At 50.6% G+C, this 21,240-nt stretch overlaps 1 pseudogene; it reads right to left on the reverse strand.

The window, feature by feature from the left end:
* LOC135884608 (voltage-dependent L-type calcium channel subunit alpha-1S-like) overlaps positions 1–21,240 on the reverse strand; it is a 46,672-nt pseudogene that overhangs the window by 17,501 nt on the left and 7,931 nt on the right.

The raw sequence follows: 21,240 nt of genomic DNA on the forward strand, positions 1-21,240 counted from the left end.
GCCCAGGTGAGGATGGTACCTTCTCCCCTGGCCCGGTGGCTGTCCATGACTTCGGCATGGGTGATCCAGTCCATGTAGCCCTTCAGATCCTCCTCCAGCTGCTGCTTCTCCCGCAGCTTCTGGAACGTGCCCTGTGACTTGGCCTTCTCATGCTCCTTGGTGAACTCCCTGGAACAAACCCAGATGGTTGGCATGAGGCCAATGGAGAGGGGGCTCTGCGGGCAGCTTCAATCCAGACCTAGCTCATGGGACACACTCATCAAGTGTGTGCCACGTCCTATTCTAGTGGCTAGTCCCCAGAGAGGATAAGAGCCTACTACTGCTGCCAGCTGGTGGAATTACTCCTTTAACTCAACTGAAGACTGAGAATGGATCAGTCCTGCCTTTTACCTTTGTTATATAATACAAAATTGCGGGGGGGAGGGGGAGGAATACACACCTAATAACAGGAAATGCTTCCTTATTCCTCATTTTTTTATCATCCTGTGGAACTCCTTGCCACAGGACACCACAGAACCAACTACTACAGCTAGATTGTAAAGAGGGCAGGTTAACATTAGGAGCACTAATGGCTGTCCCCACTGCTGCTTTGAGGCACACAGGAGTATCCGATACTGGAAAGCCTTGAGGAAATCATAACAGAGTGTCAGAGCTAAAGGGGAAGCTCACACAGCTGGAGGGTGCAGAGAGATTGCCAGCTGTGCCCACTTTCCCATCTGTCAAGGGGGAAAAACATCGGGCTTGGCCTTTTTTTGCTCCCTTCTGAGGGATAAAGCAGGCCTGGAAAGGACGGGTGGGTTTGTTTTCAGTGGTATTTTACCCGTTTGCTTTAATTCATGTCTTGGCTACGCTGGAAGACTCGAGGACTAGTAAGATTGTGACACTGCAGGGACCAAGGAAGTGACACCTGGTTAACTGAGAAGGGAAGGGAATTTTACAGGGACTATTTAAAACTGCTGTTGGGGCAGGGACTGTCTTTTTGTTCTGTGTTTGCACAGCACCTAGCACCATGGGGTCCTGGGCCAGGATGGGGGCTGCTAGGTGCTACCACAATACAACTGAATAATTACAATGTGTTCATTGTCTGGTTTTGTTAAGGCTGGGGAGAAAAGCTCTCTGTGTTAAGAATTCCACCATCCTGTCCCTTCAATTAAGGGCTGAGAGCGCCCCTGCTCCACATTCCTGAGTCATCCAAAGAGCTCTCCAAGAGAAAAGGGAAGACAAGGCTTGATAGCCTTGGTAGCCAAGGTACCAAGGAAGAAGGGAAGAAGAAAAGGGAAGAAAAAGGTTAAAAACCCCCTTCAGACTTTCTGTTCATATCCCCAAATTCAATAAGGGCCCGGCCCCTCCCTCGGGGCAGACCCCTGCTGGGACAGAGAGAAAGGAGAGCGGCACCATGCAGCCCACACGCCTTACCCGCTGAGCACGCCCAGCACCAGGTTGAGAACGAAGAAAGAGCCCAGCAGAATGAGGCTGACGAAATAGATCCAGGGCCACTCGTTCCCGATGGTGTCGTTCACCTGAGCAGGACAGAGGCAGATGAAGATCCAGGGAGAGAACCAAATCCACCTGGCGCAGGTAAGCCCATTACTGGAGTAGCTGAGCACCTCACAGTCTTTACGCATGGGGAACTGAAACACAGAACGACTAAGAGACTTGCCCACGGTCACAATGGGAGTCTGTGGCAGAGTAGGGAATAGAACCTGGGTCTCCCAGGTTTCAGACTTGTCCATACTCATTGACCAGCCTTCCTCCCAGGAACCCAGTGGTTAGGGCACTAGTTTAAGGCTTTGAAGACCCAACTCCCTACTCTGCCACAGATTCCTCGTGTGACCTTGAGCAAGTCACTTAGCCTCTGGGCCTCAGCTCCCCATCTGTGCAATGGGGATAATAGCACTGTCCTGCCTGCCTCCCGGGGGAGGGGGGGGCAGGGGGGGTTAACGACAGTGAAATGCTTTAAGATCTAATGGTGAAAAGCACTGTATAAGAGCTAGGTGGTGTTATTATTAAAAGCCACCAGATACAATATCAGACACTGGCCCAGCAACCTGTGTCTCAAGCTGCCCTCAGCCCACACTCCTGGGAACAAAGGATGCCCAGAAGGGTAACACACCAAGCGCTTTCCAGAGGCAGAGGCGGGACTGGAACTCAGCTCTGCAATTCCCAGCCTGTCCCTGAGCCGTCACACCATCCTTCCTCCCCTACCATTCTTCGTGGCTTGGAGGGCAAGTTTATGGTCGCTTATACCTGAGCTCCAGAGCTGAGGAGCCGTCCGAGGACTCGCTCCCACCAGGCTCCTGTCTTTTAAGGCAAGGGTGGGGTTCGTTTGAGAGTCTCAGTGGTACTTGGACAGGGACTCTCTTGGCTAGGCAGGGTTCAAACACTCTGCTGCACTGGCGGGTGCCACCTTCTCCCTGGGAGCTCATTGCTCAGTGGATGCATCATCCAGTAGCTGCAGAGTCTGCGGGGCTCGCTGCCCCGGAAAGATTCCCACCCTTTGGGAAGCCTGGCCAGCCCAACCCGCTTAGTACCATGTTCTTGCTCAAAGAGCGTGCCGGCGTCTCCTCCCTCGCAGCCAGCGGGCTCAGGCCTGCACCTACCCAGTAGAAGACTTCCGTCCATCCCTCCATGGTGATGCACTGGTACACGGTCAGCATGGCGAAGCCAAAATTATCAAAATGGGTGATACCGTTCCGTTGTTGGGCCCCGGCCACCCGCTCCTGCACTCAGTGCCGTTGAGGGTGCAGTGATACCCGTGGCCGGTGCTGGTGCACGGGGATGGCTTCTCCATTTCCCCTTTGGCAATGATATCTGAGGGTGAAACCGAAGCACAGAAGTCAGGCTGAGCAGAGGAGAAGGACAACTACACTCCTGCTGCTGCTTGTGCCTTAGCCCCAGGCCCCACCCAGAGGAGGGCTCTGGTGCAGTGAAATATACCTCCTAGCCACACCATATAGCCATATAACGCCCCCAGCCATGCCATAACCCTCCCAGCCATGCCATATAGCCATATAATGCCCCCAGCCATGCCATAACCCTCCCAGCCATGCCATATAGCCATTTAACGCCCCCAGCCATGCCATAACCCTCCCAGCCATGCCATATAGCCATATAATGCCCCCAGCCATGCCATACACCTCCCAGCCATGCCATATAGCCATATAATGCCCCCAGCCATGCCATACAGCCATATAACACCCCCAGATATGCCATACATCTCCCAGCCATGCCATACAGCCATATAACACCCCCAGATATGCCATATACCTCTCCATCATGCCATATAGCCTTATAATGTTCCCAACCATGCCATACACTTCCCAGCCATGCCATACAGCCATATAACGCCCCCAGATATGCCATACACATCTCAGTCATGCCATATAGCCTTATAATGCCCCCAACCATGCCATACACCTCCCAGCCATGCCATGTAGTCATATAACGCCCCCAGATATGGCATACACCTCCCAGCCACGTCATATGGTTATATGGCTATATGGTGTGGCTGGGAGGGTTATGGCATGGCCCCCCGGTGGTGGGAGGGTCGCCCACGTTCCAGACCTGTCCCGATGTAGTAGCAGGTCTTGTGCAACTTTCCCTTGAACAGCTCCTGCCCTATGATGATCATGAAGAGGACCAGCAGGGCGATGTGGAGCAGGGGCACCATGGCCTTGATGATGGAGTTCAGGACCACCTGCAGGCCTGCAGCCGAGAGAGAGAGAGAGAAGGGTAACATGTCACACCCCCTCCCCTCCTAACTGGCAGCACGGCGTCTCACAGACACATTGAACCGCTTCGCCACTGCAGCACATGGCAGGGAAGAGAGGGAGGGACCTGGGCCCAGCTCTCACGGGTGTCAACCACTAGGCCATCCTTCCTCCCCAGCATGTGTCCCTACATGTCCCAGGAGGGGTGTGTGTGAGAAGGAAAGCCCTGGTGACTGAAATCTCTCAATCCCATTACAGGCAGCAGCAGCTCCAGGCCCCCTCACACTGCCCCAGAGGGATTGGGGAAGGCTGAGTCCCCGCAGTCCATCTCCTTGGGAGATGGTCTCAGGATGGGGGCATCTGGCTCCTAGACACTGGGGTGACCCCCACCAGCTCCTTTCACAACAGGCTATGGTGGGATTGGCGCATGCTGGGTCTTGGTAGGTTATGTCTCCGCGAGGGGCACTAGCACTGGGACTATCTAGATCAGGGGTGGCCAACCTGTGGCTCCGGAGCCACATGCGGCTCTTCAGAAGTTAACATGCGGCTCCTTGTATAGGCACCGACTCCGGGGCTGGAGCTACAGGCGCCAACATTCCAGTGTGCCGGGGGGTGCTCACTGCTCAACCCCTGGCTCTGCCATAGGCCCTGCCCCCACTTCACCCCTTCCTGCCCCCTCCCCTGAGCCTGCCGTGCCCTCGCTCTTCCCCCTCCCACCCAGACAGGGCCGGCTCCAGGCACCAGCTTGTCAAGCAGGTGCTTGGGGCGGCCACTCCGGAGAGGGCCGGCACGTCCAGCTATTCGGCGGCAATTCGGCGGATGGTCCCTCACTCCGGCTCGGAGCGAAGGACCTCCCGCCAAATTGCTGCCACAGATCGCGATCGCGGCTTTTTTGTTTGTTTGTTTGGCTGCTTGGGGCGGCCAAAACCCTGGAGCCGGCCCTGCCCCCAGAGCCTCCTGCACGCCACGAAACAGCTGATCGGGAGGTGCGGGGAGGTAGGGGGAGATGCTGATCGGCGGGGCTGTCAAGAGGGTGGGAGGCTCTGGGAGCGGGGGGGGGGAGGGAGCTGATTGGGGGCTGCTGACGTATTACTGTGGCTCTTTGGCAATGTACATTGGTCAATACTGGCTCCTTCTCAGACTCAGGTTGGCCACCCCTGATCTAGACTTTGCTGATCGGTTGGAATTCCGCTGAGGCCCAGCTGGGGGCTGGCCACAGACCCGTGCGAAGGGGAAGCCTACTGCAGCTGCTGTGACCCTAGCCTCCCGCCAGCGAGCCGCCTGCCGTCCGGGCAGCTTTCACCCACTTGGCACTCCTGACACCAGGCGCAGGGGTCTCAGCACGCGGAAGGCTCGCAGGGCTTTCATGTTAAAGCCGCCCTTCCCCGACGGCAGTATGCCCTGCATCACGTTGATCTGCTCCACAACCACCGTGACCAGCCTGCCAGAGCGGGTGAGGAAGGGAGTGGGACAGGGAAGAGAGGGGAAAGGGGAAGAGGGGGGCGAGAGAAGGAACGTGGAGGGGGAGGGAAAGGGGGGAAGGAGACAGTAAAAAAAAAAAATCCAAGCAAGGAAAGTCAATTTCACCCTGTACAGGCCGGACCAGGGAAGTTCACACCAGAGCCCCTGCCAGCACAGCTAAACCATAACCTCATCTCAGACAGGTTCAGTGCGGCTTTTTTTCTGTTTTTCGGCATGGCCAGTGAATCGAAAGATCGGTTATTCTCCCAGCTCTGATTTCAAGCCAGCCCGTGTGCAGAACCTGTAGGTCTCGAAGGAGGACTTAAAAGTGGAGAGGGCGTGCGGGCGAGCTCAGGGGAGTCGTCTCAGGCAGAGGGGCGCCGTGTGGGAAAAGGCAAGTGAGCCTCCTCCAAGGGGAGTCACTAGAAACGCTCCCACCGGCTTCAGTGGGCTTTGGCTCCAACTCCAGGTGTCGGGCCTGGTCACGCTCTCCCTACCGTGGTCTCACAACCCGCCCCAAGAACAAACAGGACATTTTCTAAGAAACCTTCTGCCCACCCCACCAAACCAGCTCTCCTTTACCCCAAAGAGACAATGGCGAAGTCCAGCACGTTCCAGCCGTTTCGGAGGTAGGCATCCGTGTGAAGTAGAAACCCATAGGCGATGATCTTGAGTGTGGCTTCAATGGTAAAGATGATCAGGAAGACGTACTCTATCTTCTCCTATGAGAGACAAAGGGCAGAAGGGAACCAGGAGTGAGGTGGGTAACAGACCAGCGATGCCTAGTGAGGGGGAACGACCCAGCAGCCCTGGGACCCCCCACAGCAGTCATGCAGCAAAGTGCAGCTTCTGATTTTATAGTGGGTGACCGGATTTCAGTGGGGTCTGGAGCCTGTCTGGCATTGACGCAAGAAGCTACAGCCCCCTTGCGAAGTTTGGTCCTGCTGGAAGCTGGCTGAGCCAGCACTGGCTCCGTTCCCTCCTCCCATCCTGTGAAAAACATGGACAGGGCAGGACCTCTGCTCTTTTCCCCTCCAGCACCTGGCCTGGAAAGGGACAGAGGGAGCCATCCCTAACCCCCCAGCCTGGGAAAGGGGAGATGAGAGGGGACCCCACTACAACCCCCAGGCCTGGGAAAGGGGGGTGAGGAAACCTAGGAGGAGCAGAGGTGAGGCTCCGGGGGCTGGATTGAGGGGTTGGGGACTGATGGGGGGCCTGAACTGATGGGGGGATGGGGAGGCTGCGAAAGAGAAGACTATTTAAAATAAAAAATGATTTATTTTTAGTTATTTGGACAATTATTAATTAAAAACCAAATTATTCATTGTAATTACTGGATCGTGTACATATGTATGTAGTTATCAAAATTATACAACAACAGAAGACGGTCGAAATGCTTTGAATGTGACTGAATTGATTATTTTTAAAAAAAAATCATATTCAGGGATTATGACTGTAACTACTGCACTGAGCTAAGGAAAGCTCTGAAAGGGGCTTGTTGTTGTAAAGATCTTCTTACGTGTCAAGATCTTTACAGCTCACCTCATTATTCAAAAATCGTTGGAAAACGTGCTGCACAGAGAGAATGCTTTGTGTTTCTCAGCTGTTCATTGCTCATTTGCCGGCTCCATGTTATAGGCCTTGTTCAGTCTATTTCTAAATGTGTGTGAATTAGGTTTTTCTATCATATTGTAACTTTGTCACACGACAGAGCTCTCCACTGAGTACTTAGGGTTATACCTGTGTACAAGAACTTCCCATACATCCTCCCCTTTTTCCAACCAGCATGGATGCCTTCCCTCTACGGTAGCTCTCCATTTTGGAATGGATACTTTTGAGGGGCTCCATCCTCATAAGGAGATACCATTACCAGAAGCACGACTATTATATTGAAATGAATCTCTTGGTACTGAGGACTAGCCTAAATACAACATCTTCTGCATCTTCTCCTTTTGAATTCTCCTGAAGTATGTCTGTCTACTTGCAGCTTCCATTCAAGCAGCCAGAGAGAGGCACGTGTTCATTAAAGGTTGACTTGTCAACCGGACATTATCTCTCTCTCTCTCTCTCACACACACACACAAGCAGAGGAGAGTTTGAAAGGCAAAAGACAGATTGAAAAACAGAGTTTGATTATTTTTTTTTTTTAAATGTCACTGATTGTGTGGCCAATCACATGATTTTAGAGGATGTGAGTCATGGTCCTGCTTTGAGCAGGGGGTTGGACTAGATGACCTCCTGAGGTCTCCTCCAACCCTGATCTTCTATGATTCTTGATCTCTTGAGGTTGGCAATACTGCTATTGGGTGAGAATCTCTAATTCACGTATCCCCTGTTGTTAAGAGGGAAAATGGAGCAAACCAGTTTAATACTCTTTGAGAGAAGCCCCCCACTCTCTCACTAAGTGGCTTGCTGATCTGCATGTGATTTGCATCCATAGCCTCCCAATAACTCTGTACCCAGCTAGCATTCCTTCCACAGCCAACTCCCAGGTCACCTCCACACCTGCTGCTCCTGCTCACGCACAGCCTCTTACTCCTTGGGGGAATTCTGCGCTGCCACACAATGCAAAATTTTGCAGAATTCCCTGTTGCCACTGCAGAATTTCTAACTGCCACTAGGGGCCGCTGGACACTGCAGAGTGGAGCACTTTGATCCTCATTCTCCCAGGGACGGAGAGGGCCTTGGAGACGCAGCCAGCTCTGGCAAAGGCTGAGGAAGGACAGGGCTGCACCACACCATGTCCCCCGGTGGGACAGTAAAGAAGCTGGGGGGAGTAAAGGCTCTGGGGGTGCTGGTGTCTGTGCCGGGGGCTGCCCCGCGACTGGGCTCTGGGGGGAGGGGGTGTTGGTCTCTGGGCAGGGAGTGCCCTGCGGCCAGGGCCATCCTTAGGATTTATGGTGCCCTAGGGGGGATTATTAAACTGGTGCCCCTGTGCCTGACTTGCTCTTAACAACACAAACATAAGCTTACAGTATTGGAAAACTTGCCACATGCACGTTATTAAACCCAGTTTAACTTAATTAAGCACACTGTAATGCTGATGGACTAGCACTAAAGAAGTAGCGCTACAGAAAAAATTCTGATTTGACAGAATGATGCAAATAATATAATTTTTTTAATTTGTCAACATTTTATTGGAAATTTATATGAAGAGGTATTGAAACAAGGATTTGTTTTTAATTAAAAGCAATCTTTCTGGCTTTTTTGGCTGCAAAATCAGTAATAATGTCATTGTATGACAAAGACAAAGTGATGTCTTGTTCGATTGCAGGAATAGCAAGACCAGTCAAGCATTCCTGACTCATTGTAGAACGGAGATAGTTTTTAATGAGCTTTAGTTTTGAGAAACTCCGTTCTCCTGATGCTACTGTTACAGGAATTGTCAGTAGAATACGAGTGGCAATGTACACATTAGGATATATGTCAACAAGTTTGCTGGTATGAATAAACTGTACAGTGTCTGTCAAGGCTGTATCCCCACTTTGAACTTTAGGGTACAAATGTAGGGGCCTGCATGAGGACTTCTAAGCTTAACTACCAGCTTAGTTCTGGTCCGCTGCCACCATTCCCTACCTTGGGAAGCTTTTAGAAACTTTTCACCAATTCCCTGGTGAATACAGATCCAAACTCCTTGGATCTTAAACAAGGAGAAATTGGCCCTTCCCCCCTCCTTCCTTTCACCAACTCCTGGTGAATACAGATCCAAACCCCCTTGGATCTTAAAACAAGGAGAAATTGACCCTTCCCCCCTCCTTCCTTTCACCAACTCCTGGTGAAAACAGATCCAAACCCCCTTGGATCTTAAAACAAGGAGAAATTGACCCTTCCCCCCTCCTTCCTTTCACCAACTCCTGGTGAAAACAGATCCAAACCCCCTTGGATCTTAAAACAAGGAGAAATCAATCAGGTTCTTAAAAAGAAGGCTTTTAATTAAATTAAAAGGTAAAAATTATCTCTGTAAAATCAGTATGGAAAATAACTTTACAGGGTAATTAAACTTAAAGAGCTCAAAGGACCCCCCTCTGTCTTAGGTTCAAAGTATAGCAAACAAAGATAAACACTCTAGTAAAAGGTACATTTACAAGTTGAGAAAACAAAGTAAATCTAAGACGCCTTGCCTGGCTTTTACTTACAATTTTGAAAATAAGAGAGACTTGTTTAGAAAGATGGGGAGAACCTAGATTGATGTCTGGTCCCTCTCAGTCCCAAGAGCGAACAACCCCTTAAAACAAAGAGCACACACAAAAGCCTTTCCCCCCCCAAGATTTGAAAGTATCTTGTCCCCTTATTGGTCCTTTGGGTCAGGTGTCAGCCAGGTTACCCGAGCTTCTTAACCCTTTACAGGTAAAAGGATTTTGGAGTCTCTGGCCAGGAGGGATTTTAGTACTGTACACAGGAGAGCTGTTACCCTTCCCTTTATAGTTATGACACGCCCCCCAAATCACAGATAGTGTTGGACGTCCGGTTCCACACTGGCTGTGATTTCTTCCTGGAGCTCTAGGAGAAAACAGAGTTAATAAAACACAGGTACCTTTAGACATACTACTGATTATATAAAAACTAACAATATGTTTTATTCCAAAAACAATTGTTAACCAGTTAACTCTGGGAAACTTTCCCGGGAGAGTGCATCAGCCACTTTGTTAGAAGCTCCCGAAATGTGTTGTATTTTAAAATCAAAATCTTGGAGAGCTAAACTCCACCGAAGACGTTTTTTGTTATTTCCCTTGGCGGTATGAAGCCACTGTAGCACAGCATGGTCTGTTTGTAGTTGGAAACGCAGTCTCCAAACATATGGGCGTAGCTTTTCCAGCGCGTACACAATGGCATAGCATTCCTTTTCGCTGATTGACCAGTGGCTTTCCCTCTCAGACAGTTTCTTGCTGAGAAACACGACAGGATGGAATTCTTGATCCGGTCCTTCCTGCATTAAAACTGCTCCCACGCCTCGCTCGGAAGCATCTGTGGTTACTAGGAACGGTTTGTCAAAGTCTGGGGCCCTTAGCACAGGGTCAAACATGAGTGTTGCCTTAAGCTGGTTAAAGGCCTTTTGACACTTATCAGTCCACTGAACTGCATTTGGCTGTTTCTTTCTGGTTAGGTCTGTCAGCGGGGCGGCGATTTGGCTGTAGTGTGGTACAAATCGCCTATAATATCCGGCCAAGCCTAAGAAGGATTGGACCTGTTTCTTTGACTTTGGAACCGGCCACTTTTGGATAGCATCCACTTTGGCCTGTAGGGGATTTATAGTTCCTTGACCCACCTGGTGCCCCAGGTACGTCACTCTGTTTTGGCCTATTTGACACTTTTTAGCCTTAACAGTTAGTCCTGCCTGCCGGATGCGCTCGAAGACTTTTTCCAGGTGCTCCAGGTGTTCTGTCCATGAATCAGAAAAAATGGCCACATCATCGAGGTAGGCAACTGCAGATTCTCCCAATCCCGCTAAGAGACCATCTACAAGCCTTTGGAAGGTGGCGGGTGCATTTCGCAACCCGAAAGGGAGTACATTGAATTCATACACCCCTGCCTGGGTGACGAAGGCGGACCTTTCCTTAGCGGGTTCATCTAGTGGTACTTGCCAGTACCCTTTGGTTAAATCTAAAGTTGAGATGAATTGGGCGTGTCCCAATTTCTCCAATAGCTCATCTGTGCGTGGCATTGGATAGTTGTCAGGACGAGTTACAGCATTTAGCTTACGGTAGTCCACGCAAAAGCGTATTTCCCCATCTGGTTTGGGAACTAGAACCACTGGAGATGCCCATGCACTGGTAGAGGGGCGGATTATACCCATCTGTAGCATGTCCTGGATCTCCCTTTGTATAGCAGTTTGGGCATGAGGTGACTCCCGGTAGGGTGGGGTTCTAATTGGGTGAGCATTACCTGTGTCAATGGAGTGGTATGCCCGTTCGGTCCGTCCTGGAGTGGCTGAGAAAATCGGTGCAAAGCTTGTGCACAGCTCCTTGATCTGCTGTCGCTGCAGACGTCCCAGGGTCGTGGAGAGGTTCACCTCTTCCATGCCACCATTCCTTTTTCCTTCGTAGTAGACACCTTCAGGCCACTCCGCGTCATCTGTTTCCTGGGCTGTAAACTGGCAAACGTTTAATTCTCTGGAATAAAAGGGCTTAAGAGAATTAACATGGTATACCTTAGGCTTTATGTTGGAGGTGGGGGAGGCTATGAGATAGTTAACAGCTCCTAGGCTCTCCTGGACCGTGAATGGGCCTTCCCACGACACTTCCATTTTATGGGCCTGGAGCGCCTTTAAGACCATGACTTGGTCTCCTACTTTGAAGGACCGTTCTCTGGAATGTTTATCATACCAGGCCTTTTGCTCTTCCTGAGCATCCTTTAGGTTTTCTTTAGCAAGGGCTAAAGAGTGTCGGAGGGTGCTTTGTAGGTTGCTTACAAAGTCTAGAATGTTAGTTCCTGGAGAAGGCGTAAACCCCTCCCATTGCTGCTTCACCAACTGTAATGGCCCCTTAACCTCGCGGCCATACACAAGTTCAAATGGTGAAAACCCTAAACTGGGATGTGGTACAGCCCTGTAGGCAAAAAGCAACTGCTGCAACACTAGGTCCCAATCATTGGAGTGTTCATTTACGAATTTACGTATCATGGCCCCCAAAGTTCCATTAAACCTCTCCACCAGACCATTGGTTTGATGGTGGTAAGGGGTGGCAACCAAGTGATTCACCCCATGAGCTTCCCACAGGTTTTTCATGTTCCCTGCCAGGAAATTAGTTCCTGAATCTGTAAGTATGTCGGAGGGCCACCCTACCCTGGCAAAAATGTCTGCTAATGCCTGGCACACACTGTTAGCCCTGGTGTTGCTTAAGGGTACAGCTTCCGGCCATCGGGTAGCAAAATCCATGAAAGTCAGTACGTACTGCTTTCCTCTGGGTGTCTTCTTTGGGAAAGGACCCAGAATATCCACAGCTACTCGCTGAAATGGGACCTCAATTATGGGTAGTGGCTGGAGAGGGGCTTTAACCTGGTCTTGGGGCTTTCCCACTCGTTGGCACACCTCACAAGACCGGACATAATTAGCAACGTCCTTGCCCATTCCCTCCCAGTGGAAGGACTTCCCCAACCGGTCTTTGGTTCTGTTCACCCCAGAATGGCCACTGGGATGATCATGGGCTAAGCTCAAGAGTTTTACCCGATACTTAGTGGGAACTACCAGCTGTCTTTGAGGATGCCAGTCTTCCTGGTGCCCACCAGAAAGAGTCTCCTTGTATAAAAGTCCTTTTTCTACAACAAACCGGGATCGGTTAGAAGAGCTGAGAGGCGGTGGGGTGCTCCGTGCCGCCGCCCAAGCTTTTTGAAGGCTGTCATCTGCTTCCTGCTCGGCCTGGAACTGTTCCCTTGATGCTGGAGACATCAGTTCCTCCTTGGACTGTGGACTGGGGCTTGGTCCCTCTGGAAGCGATGCAGGTGCTGGGGCTTTTTCCATTGACTGTGAACCGCTGTCCGCTGGTGCACTATGTGGTATTTCAGGCTCTGGCTGAGCCTCTTGGGTAGGGTTATCTGCTGCTTCCGCCAGTTTAGGCTCGCTGGTGCCCTCTGGCATTGGAGTTGTAGACGGGGTTGCAAGCGCTGGACTCAGGGCTGGCAATGGTTCTGGTGCTGGTTGCGTTGCCAGTTCCGGTTCTGGGACTGGCTTTGGCTGGGTCTCTGGGATTGGATCCACTACGGCTGTTGCAGTCGTTGGCAGGGGATCCGGTTCCACCACCTGTTTTTGGGTCTCCGGTAACACAGACGGGGCCCTGGTGGACGGCTCAGGAACAGGGATGGGGGTGAAAGCTTGCTTAGCCTGGCTGCGGGTGACTATTCCCACCCTCTTGGCTAGCTTCACATGGTTGGCCAAGTCTTCCCCCAGCAGCATGGGAATGGGATAATTGTCATAGACTGCAAAAGTCCACATTCCTGACCAGCCCTTGTACTGGACATGCAACTGGGCTGTAGGCAAGATTACAGACTGTGACACGAAGGGTTGAATTGTCACTGTAGCCTCAGGGTTGATGAGTTTGGGGTCCACTAGGGATTGGTGAATAGTTGACACTTGTGCCCCAGTGTCCCTCCAAGCGATAACTTTCTTTCCGCCCACTCTCAAGGTTTCCCTTCGCTCTGAGGGTATGAGAGAGGCATCTGGGTCTGGGGTTCTTTGGTGTGATTGGGGTGTAATGAACTGTAATCGGTTGGGGTTCTTGGGGCAGTGAGCCTTTATATGCCCCAGTTCATTACATTTAAAACATCGCCCTGCTAAGGTATCACCGGGGCGATGTTGGTTGCTGGAGACTGGTGTGGTGGGGTAAGAAGGCGTCTGGGGTTTCCCTTGGGATGTGGGTGGGGTCTTGGGTTGTCCCCGGTGATAAGGTTTTGTTTCGGCTTGCCCCTTCTGATATTCGCTCCAACTGCTACTAGCTTTTTTCTTTTCTGTCACCTCCACCCATTTGGCTCCAATCTCCCCCGCCTCGGTTACAGTTTTGGGCTTCCCATCTAGGATGTACCTTTCTATTTCCTCAGGAACACCCTCTAAAAACTGCTCCATTTTTACTAGGGAAAGCAGATCTTCCAGAGATTTAACATTTGCTCCTGATATCCAGGCATCCCAATTTTTCCCAATGTGGTAGGCATGTCGGGTAAATGACACATCGGGTTTCCACCTTAGGGCTCTGAACCGCCGACGGGCATGCTCAGGTGTTAGCCCCATTCTGATTCTGGCCTTGTTTTTAAAAAGTTCATAACTGTTCATGTGTTCCTTAGGCATTTCAGCCGCCACCTCTGCTAAGGGTCCACTGAGCTGTGGCCTCAGCTCTACCATGTACTGGGTTGGAGTGATGCTGTATCCAAGGCAGGCCCTTTCAAAATTTTCTAAGAAGGCCTCAGTATCATCGCCTGCCTTGTAGGTGGGGAATTTCCTGGGATGGGAAGTGGTACCTGGAGAGGAGTTGCTAGGATGGTCTGATGCATCCTGCCTAGCACTTGCTGCTTCCAGTTCATGCTTCCTTTCTTTTTCTCTCGCCTCCTCTTTGGCTTTTTCCAGCTCCATCTCTCTCTTGTGGGCCTCCTCTTTGGCTTTCTCTTCTCTTTTATGGGCCTCCTCTTTGGCTTTTTCCAGCTCCATCTCTCTCTTGTGGGCCTCCTCTTTGGCTTTTTCTTCTCTTTCATGGGCCTCTGTTTCAAGTTTTTTAATTTGAAGCAGTCTCTGATGTTTTCTTTCATTTTCTTCTGCTTCTAGTTTGGCCAGTTCTATTTTGTTAGCTACTTCTTTGGTAGTCATTTTCCTGTTTTCTTGTGCTGGGTCACACCCCTCTGCAGTTGACTGGAACTGGGATGTACTTAGCTCTGGCTGCTGCTGAGTTAACAGAGACTTTCTAACAAGCTACTCCCGAGGATGTAAAAAGAAAAAAAAAACAATTCAGCTTGTAAATTGCCTTTACCAGTCAAAGTTTGTTTGCTTATTTGAACACTTCTCTTAACAAAGGACCTTGTTAAAAAAACTTAACACCTCTGCCTTCAGGCAAGGAGAGATAAGATATGCATCTACCTTCAGCTCTGCTTTCCAAGCAGCTAGAAGGAAAAAAAAATCTCTTACTGGCTTTTGGGTTTAAAACGATCTCCACCGCTGTGCCACCATGTCAAGGCTGTATCCCCACTTTGAACTTTAGGGTACAAATGTAGGGGCCTGCATGAGGACTTCTAAGCTTAACTACCAGCTTAGTTCTGGTCCGCTGCCACCATTCCCTACCCTGGGAAGCTTTTAGAAACTTTTCACCAATTCCCTGGTGAATACAGATCCAAACTCCTTGGATCTTAAACAAGGAGAAATTGACCCTTCCCCCCTCCTTCCTTTCACCAACTCCTGGTGAATACAGATCCAAACCCCCTTGGATCTTAAAACAAGGAGAAATTGACCCTTCCCCCCTCCTTCCTTTCACCAACTCCTGGTGAAAACAGATCCAAACCCCCTTGGATCTTAAAACAAGGAGAAATTGACCCTTCCCCCCTCCTTCCTTTCACCAACTCCTGGTGAAAACAGATCCAAACCTCCTTGGATCTTAAGACAAGGAGAAATCAATCAGGTTCTTAAAAAGAAGGCTTTTAATTAAATTAAAAGGTAAAAATTATCTCTGTAAAATCAGTATGGAAAATAACTTTACAGGGTAATTAAACTTAAAGAGCTCAAAGGACCCCCCTCTGTCTTAGGTTCAAAGTATAGCAAACAAAGATAAACACTCTAGTAAAAGGTACATTTACAAGTTGAGAAAACAAAGTAAATCTAAGACGCCTTGCCTGGCTTTTACTTACAATTTTGAAAATAAGAGAGACTTGTTTAGAAAGATGGGGAGAACCTAGATTGATGTCTGGTCCCTCTCAGTCCCAAGAGCGAACAACCCCTTAAACAAAGGACACACACAAAAGCCTTTCCCCCCCCCAAGATTTGAAAGTATCTTGTCCCCTTATTGGTCCTTGGGGTCAGGTGTCAGCCAGGTTACCCGAGCGAACAACCCCTTAAACAAAGGACACACACAAAAGCCTTTCCCCCCCCAAGATTTGAAAGTATCTTGTCCCCTTATTGGTCCTTGGGGTCAGGTGTCAGCCAGGTTACCCGAGCTTTTTAACCCTTTACAGGTAAAAGGATTTGGAGTCTCTGGCTAGGAGGGATTCCATAGCACTGTACACAGGAGAGCTGTCACCCTTCCCTTTTGTCCATCACCGATTTTGCATGTGGCAACATTGGTGACAGTGTACTCAATTCTTCGTACGGTTCAAGTCCATTTAAATCAAAACTATTACCGTGCTTCAGGAGGCTCTCTAGGTTCTTGCGCTGTGACCTTGAGCTAGTGTGAAGACACCTCACAAGGCGCTCCGCCCTGACTGAGACACAATAGAGTTGGAAACCCATGTCATTTTTACAAAGCCACTTTTTAGTTTTAAATGTATAGTGAGCATCAGTATTAATGTTTGTTACAACTCTATATCAACCTTCTACTGTAAATAGATCAATGGCATTATCCAGTTTAATAAGCTGGGTTTCCAAGCAGTGGGGAAATATAACCCCTAGTTTTACTCCTAGGTAAAGCACAAAGTGACCAAAATGAAGTCAGCACAGAATCATCTCATCTAGATTAAGGTAGCACAGAAATGTTACAGAAGTCCTATTGTACCTCATTTTTGTTTGGAAAGACATTAGCAATAGCAGCACATTTTGGGCACTGCCAGAAATACATGATAAATCACTGCCTCTAAAGTTCCATCAAAAACTGACATTTTCACAGCTTTAGCATGATCTGCTACACAGATTCTTCACAAGGAAGTGTCCCTGGCCTTTTTAACTCATATTAACCATGTATTTACTTTATGAAAGTTGGACAAAACATTGTGAAAACGTAAGACATTGGCTGCCCAACCTCTGGGCTGGCAAAAGCTATACTGACTCACTGGGAAAAAAAGCAAGAGAATCTTAGTACAACATATGGTCACTCTATACCAGGGGTCGGCAACCTTTCAGAAGTGGTGTGCCAAGTTCACTGTAATTTAAGGTTTCCCATGCCGGTAATACATTTTAACATTTGTAGAAGGTCTCTCTCTATGTCTATATTATATAAACTATTGTTGTATTTAAAGTAAATAAGGTTTTTAAAATATTTAAGAAGCTTCATTTAAAATCAAATTAAAATGCAGATCTTATCAATTTAGTGTGATCCTTGCCTGGGATCCTTGTCTGGGGTTCGCTCAGCCCACTGCCGGTCTGGGGTCCAGCTACTGGCCCTACTCAGCCCACTGCCGGTCAGGGATTCCATTCACTCAGCCGGCAGCAGGCTGAGTGGGCCGGTGGCGGGCTGAGCGGGACCGGCGGGGGGGCTGAGTGGCTCAGTTCGTTGCCAGTCTGGGGTGCCAGCAGCACTCAGCCTGCTGCTGCTCTGGGGTTCCGGCTGCCGGCCCCTTGCCAGTCGGGGTCCCAGCCGCCGGCCCCGCTCAGCCCCCCACCGGCCCCGCTCAGTCCGCTGCCGGCTGAGTGAATGGAACTCCAGGCCGGCAGCGGGTTGAGCGGCTCAGCCGGGGTCTCAGCCGCAGGCCTGCTCAGCCCGTTGCCAGCCTGGGGTTCCTTGGGGGTCCCCAGGCCAGCAGCAGGCGCTGAGTGGGGCCGGCAGCTGGGACCCCGGCTGGCAATGGGGCAGCAGCCGGAACCCCAGAGCGGTGGTGGGCTGAGCCGCTCAGCCCGCCGCGGCGTGCCATCAAAAATCAGTTTGTGTGCCACCTTTGGCACATGTGCCGTAGGTTGCCGGCCCCTGCTCTATACACTAGTAAGGAGATGAGCATATTACAGTTGTTGGAGGGCTCTATTTAGCAGTAACAGGGCTATAGGAAAGTCAGTCAACATTTTTTGTTTCTCTGATGAAAACTAGCCCACTCCCTGCCCCAAACCAAACTTGTCACAAATAATTGTCAACAACTTAATTTTCTGTTTTTGGCTAAGATATTGATTTTTTTTTAAAAAAATATTGAAATTGAATTCAGGGATTGTTAGCAAGCATTTTTGGCAAACAAAGTTGTTAAATGACAATCTAAATGGCAACACAGTACTGCTTTCATGCTTGGCTCACCCCCCAGCCTGCTGGTCCAACAGCTGCAGTAGGAGGAGGAGATAGGTGGAAAACTGCAGGACCCCAAAATCCACCTCTTGGGGTGCAGAGTGGCAACAGCAGCAGCAAACCCTCAGGTCCAATCACACGCCAATGGGCACCACCGCCAGCCCCACGGACCATGGTGAAGTTAGCACAGCATCTGATCTCAGGGACGGGGCACCCATGGAGCCACAGCAGCTCATCCTGCCCTGCGCAGCTCCCCCCGGATGAGATGGATCACTGCCAGCCCGGGGGAGAGACGCGCTCCCCAGCTAGGGTGACCAGATCCAGATGTCCTGATTTTATAGGGCCAGTCCCGATATTTGGGGCTTTGTCTTATATAGGCACCAATTACCCACACCTAGGGTGACCAGACAGCAAGTGTGAAAAATCAGGACGGGGGGGGGGGTTTGGGGGGGGGGCGGTAATAGGAGCCTATATAAGAAAAAGACCCAAAAATTGGGACTGTCCCTATAAAAGTGGGACATCTGCTCACCCTATCCCAACCCCCTGTCCTGATTTTTCACACATGCTATCTGGCTATCCCCAGCCCAGCCACGCGTGACCTTTCCAATCCTGGCTGGCTGCCGAGGAAGTGAGTTACTTTCACTTTCATTCCTCAGCAGGCAGCCAGACAGCCTCCCCCTGCAGCACCTCACCCAACCCAGCCCTGCTGGAGGGGAGGAGAGAGAGAGAGAAGGGTGCTCCTTGGGGGGGGGGAGAAAGGGGGAGTGCTCCGTGGGGTGGGGAGGGGGGAGAAGAATGGACATTATGGGGGACAACAAAGGATACTGGTGCCAGAGCTGCCGAGCCTGCCTCACCTCACGCCGGGGGAAAGAGTCACATCACAGGTGAGTTCCTTCCCCCACCCCTCCCCTTCCCTTCCCAGAGACCCCAGCAGCCAATCCCCTCCCTCAGACTGTGCTGCATTCGGCTCTCTCTAGGACCCAGCAGCCCTGCTCTTACATGCTCCACTGCTTCCCGTCTGTCCGGGCTCCGGGCAGAACGGTGCCCCCAGGTAGCGTGGTGCCCTAGGCAGCTGCCTGTTCTGCCTATGGCTAAGGACGGCCCTGCGCTGCGGCTGGGCTCTGCGGGGAGGCGGTGCTGGTGTCTGGGCCAGGGGGTGCAGTGTGGCTTGGCTCTGGGGGGATGGGAGTGCAGGTGTCTGGGCTCTGGGGGGGCCCCACACAACTCCTTCCAGCACCCCTCAACTGGAACTGGGTCATCATAGGGGTTTCTTTAATTCTCTACTCCTGGGAGAATCTTTTTTGCTGTTGTCTGTATTTTGTTGACATACTTGTTGACAGGTATTTTGAAATAAATTACCAAAATAACTGAAACTAAAGTGATTATATTGTGTCATTTTGACAAATAAAATATGCAGAATTTTTAAAATTTTGGCACAGAATTTTTAAAATTTCGGTGCAGAATCCCCCCAGAAGTAGCCTCTGTCTTCCTCCTGAGCCCGGCCCCCTCTGATCCATTCCACCGTGATCTTGTCCCTCTTTATTAAGTACAGTTGAATATGACATCTGAGCCCCACACCCCCACTCTGGCCAGTCCCCCCAGCTGGGTCCCTCACCCCCACTGCGGCCAGTCCCCCCAGCTGCCCCCAGCCCCACTGAGGCCAATTCTCCCATCTGGGCCCCTCACCTCCACTCTGGCCAGGCCCCCCAGCAGAGCCCCTTTCCCCCACTTCAGCCAGTTTCCCATCAGTGGGGCCCCTCACTCCCATCGAAACCCAAACTGAGCCCTGGTTTTGCCCATGGCTGTACTTGATGGGTTTGAGCTAGGGTGACCAGGTGTCCTGATTTTATAGGGACAGTCCCAATATTTGTGGCTTTCTCTTATATAGGCACCTATTACCCCCCACCCCCTGTCCTGATTTTTCACACTTGCTGTCTGGTCACCCTAATTCCAGCTCCCTTTGTGTTGTGAGCCCCTCTTGCCACTCGTGGCAGGAAACTGAGGTTTGGCAAACCAGGGGAAGGGGAGAGAACTCTAAACTCCATTTGGGCAGAGAGGATGCTGCCCCCCTCCTCTCCTGCCTTCGTCCAGAGGCTTTGCTGTCTGGCGCTTCAGCTGACTCAGCGCAGCTGCCTGCGGCCATCAGGGCCCAGAATAGTTGCTGCGTTTTGCACCGGGCACAGCAGTGCCGGCCGCCTGTCCATCACCCCAGCTGACGCTAATCACTGCCTGTTGCTGGGGCCTCTTCCAGGTCAGGATTTAAATACTTTAGAACCAGCCAGATATGGGGGGGGGTATTTATATTGATGTTTTTACATTCACACCCCACAATAACAGGGCAGGGAGATTCCCCACTTTCAGTTTGCTCTGGGGGCCGCTGAAATCCTGACCCCACCTGGAATTACACCCTGAATGCTCTTCGGGGCCAGACTCTAAGACAGATGCCCATCTCCTGCTGCCATCAATAGGGGTGCATGCCAGGTTTGGCCCACACATATCTTCCTAAGTATTCATTTGACTGGTAGATTAGAAAATGCCAGAACTGAAAGAGCGAATTCACCCTAATAGAGGATGGGACCCAGGATTGAAATCTCCCACCTCTAGGTGCAGTGCAAGAAATCAGGCCAAAGCCCACGTAGCTCCCTTTTCACCCCCACACACACAGCGAACATGCCAGGTATCACTTTATAGCTAGCAGCCCCATTCCATATTGTGACCCGAGAACCTGTTAATGCCAACCAACAAGGAGGTACAGAGGGGTACAGGTGTACCCTGAGGTCAGTATGCACCTTCTCATTCACCCAAGAATGTCATGAGAGGTCTCCACTGAAAGCCAGTGTCACATTGGTTATTGATATCATTGTGAGATGTATGTACTGATATTATGTAAGGAGTTAGAATCATAGAATCATCGAATATCAGGGTTGGAAGGGACCTCAGGAGGTCATCTAGTCCAACCCCCTGCTCAAAGCAGGACCAAAGTATATATACTGAAAACATGGTCTTATAGAATGGATTAAGGTGTGGTGGAAATCTATGAAGTCTGGGCTACAAACTTAAAACTGCCTTCACCAAACAAGGGCACTCCACCAGAGAAACAGATCACATCAAGGAACGACCCCACATTGGAACCCATATCATTGGACATCATCGAACAGTTACAACCTATACTCGATGGGGACCACATCCTGAAAGAGCTTTCCTGAACTCTCTCTTCTGGCCTTCAAACAACCCCCCCATCCTCTCCAAACTCATCCTCAGAAGCAAGCTCCCCACAGACCAGGACACACCGACTCAAAGTGGCACCAGAACTGCCAGAACAACAGATGTAAAACCTGCAGACATAGCTCCACTGCTGCGATGACCAACACCCCACACAACACACCTTTCAAGATCCATGGGTCCTACACATGCCTATCACAACAATTGGTGTACCTCACCCAGTGCACTAAGTGCCCAACAACAAC

The sequence above is a fragment of the Emys orbicularis genome, chromosome 10 (genome assembly GCF_028017835.1).
Source record: "Emys orbicularis isolate rEmyOrb1 chromosome 10, rEmyOrb1.hap1, whole genome shotgun sequence".
NCBI lineage: Eukaryota > Metazoa > Chordata > Testudines > Emydidae > Emys > Emys orbicularis.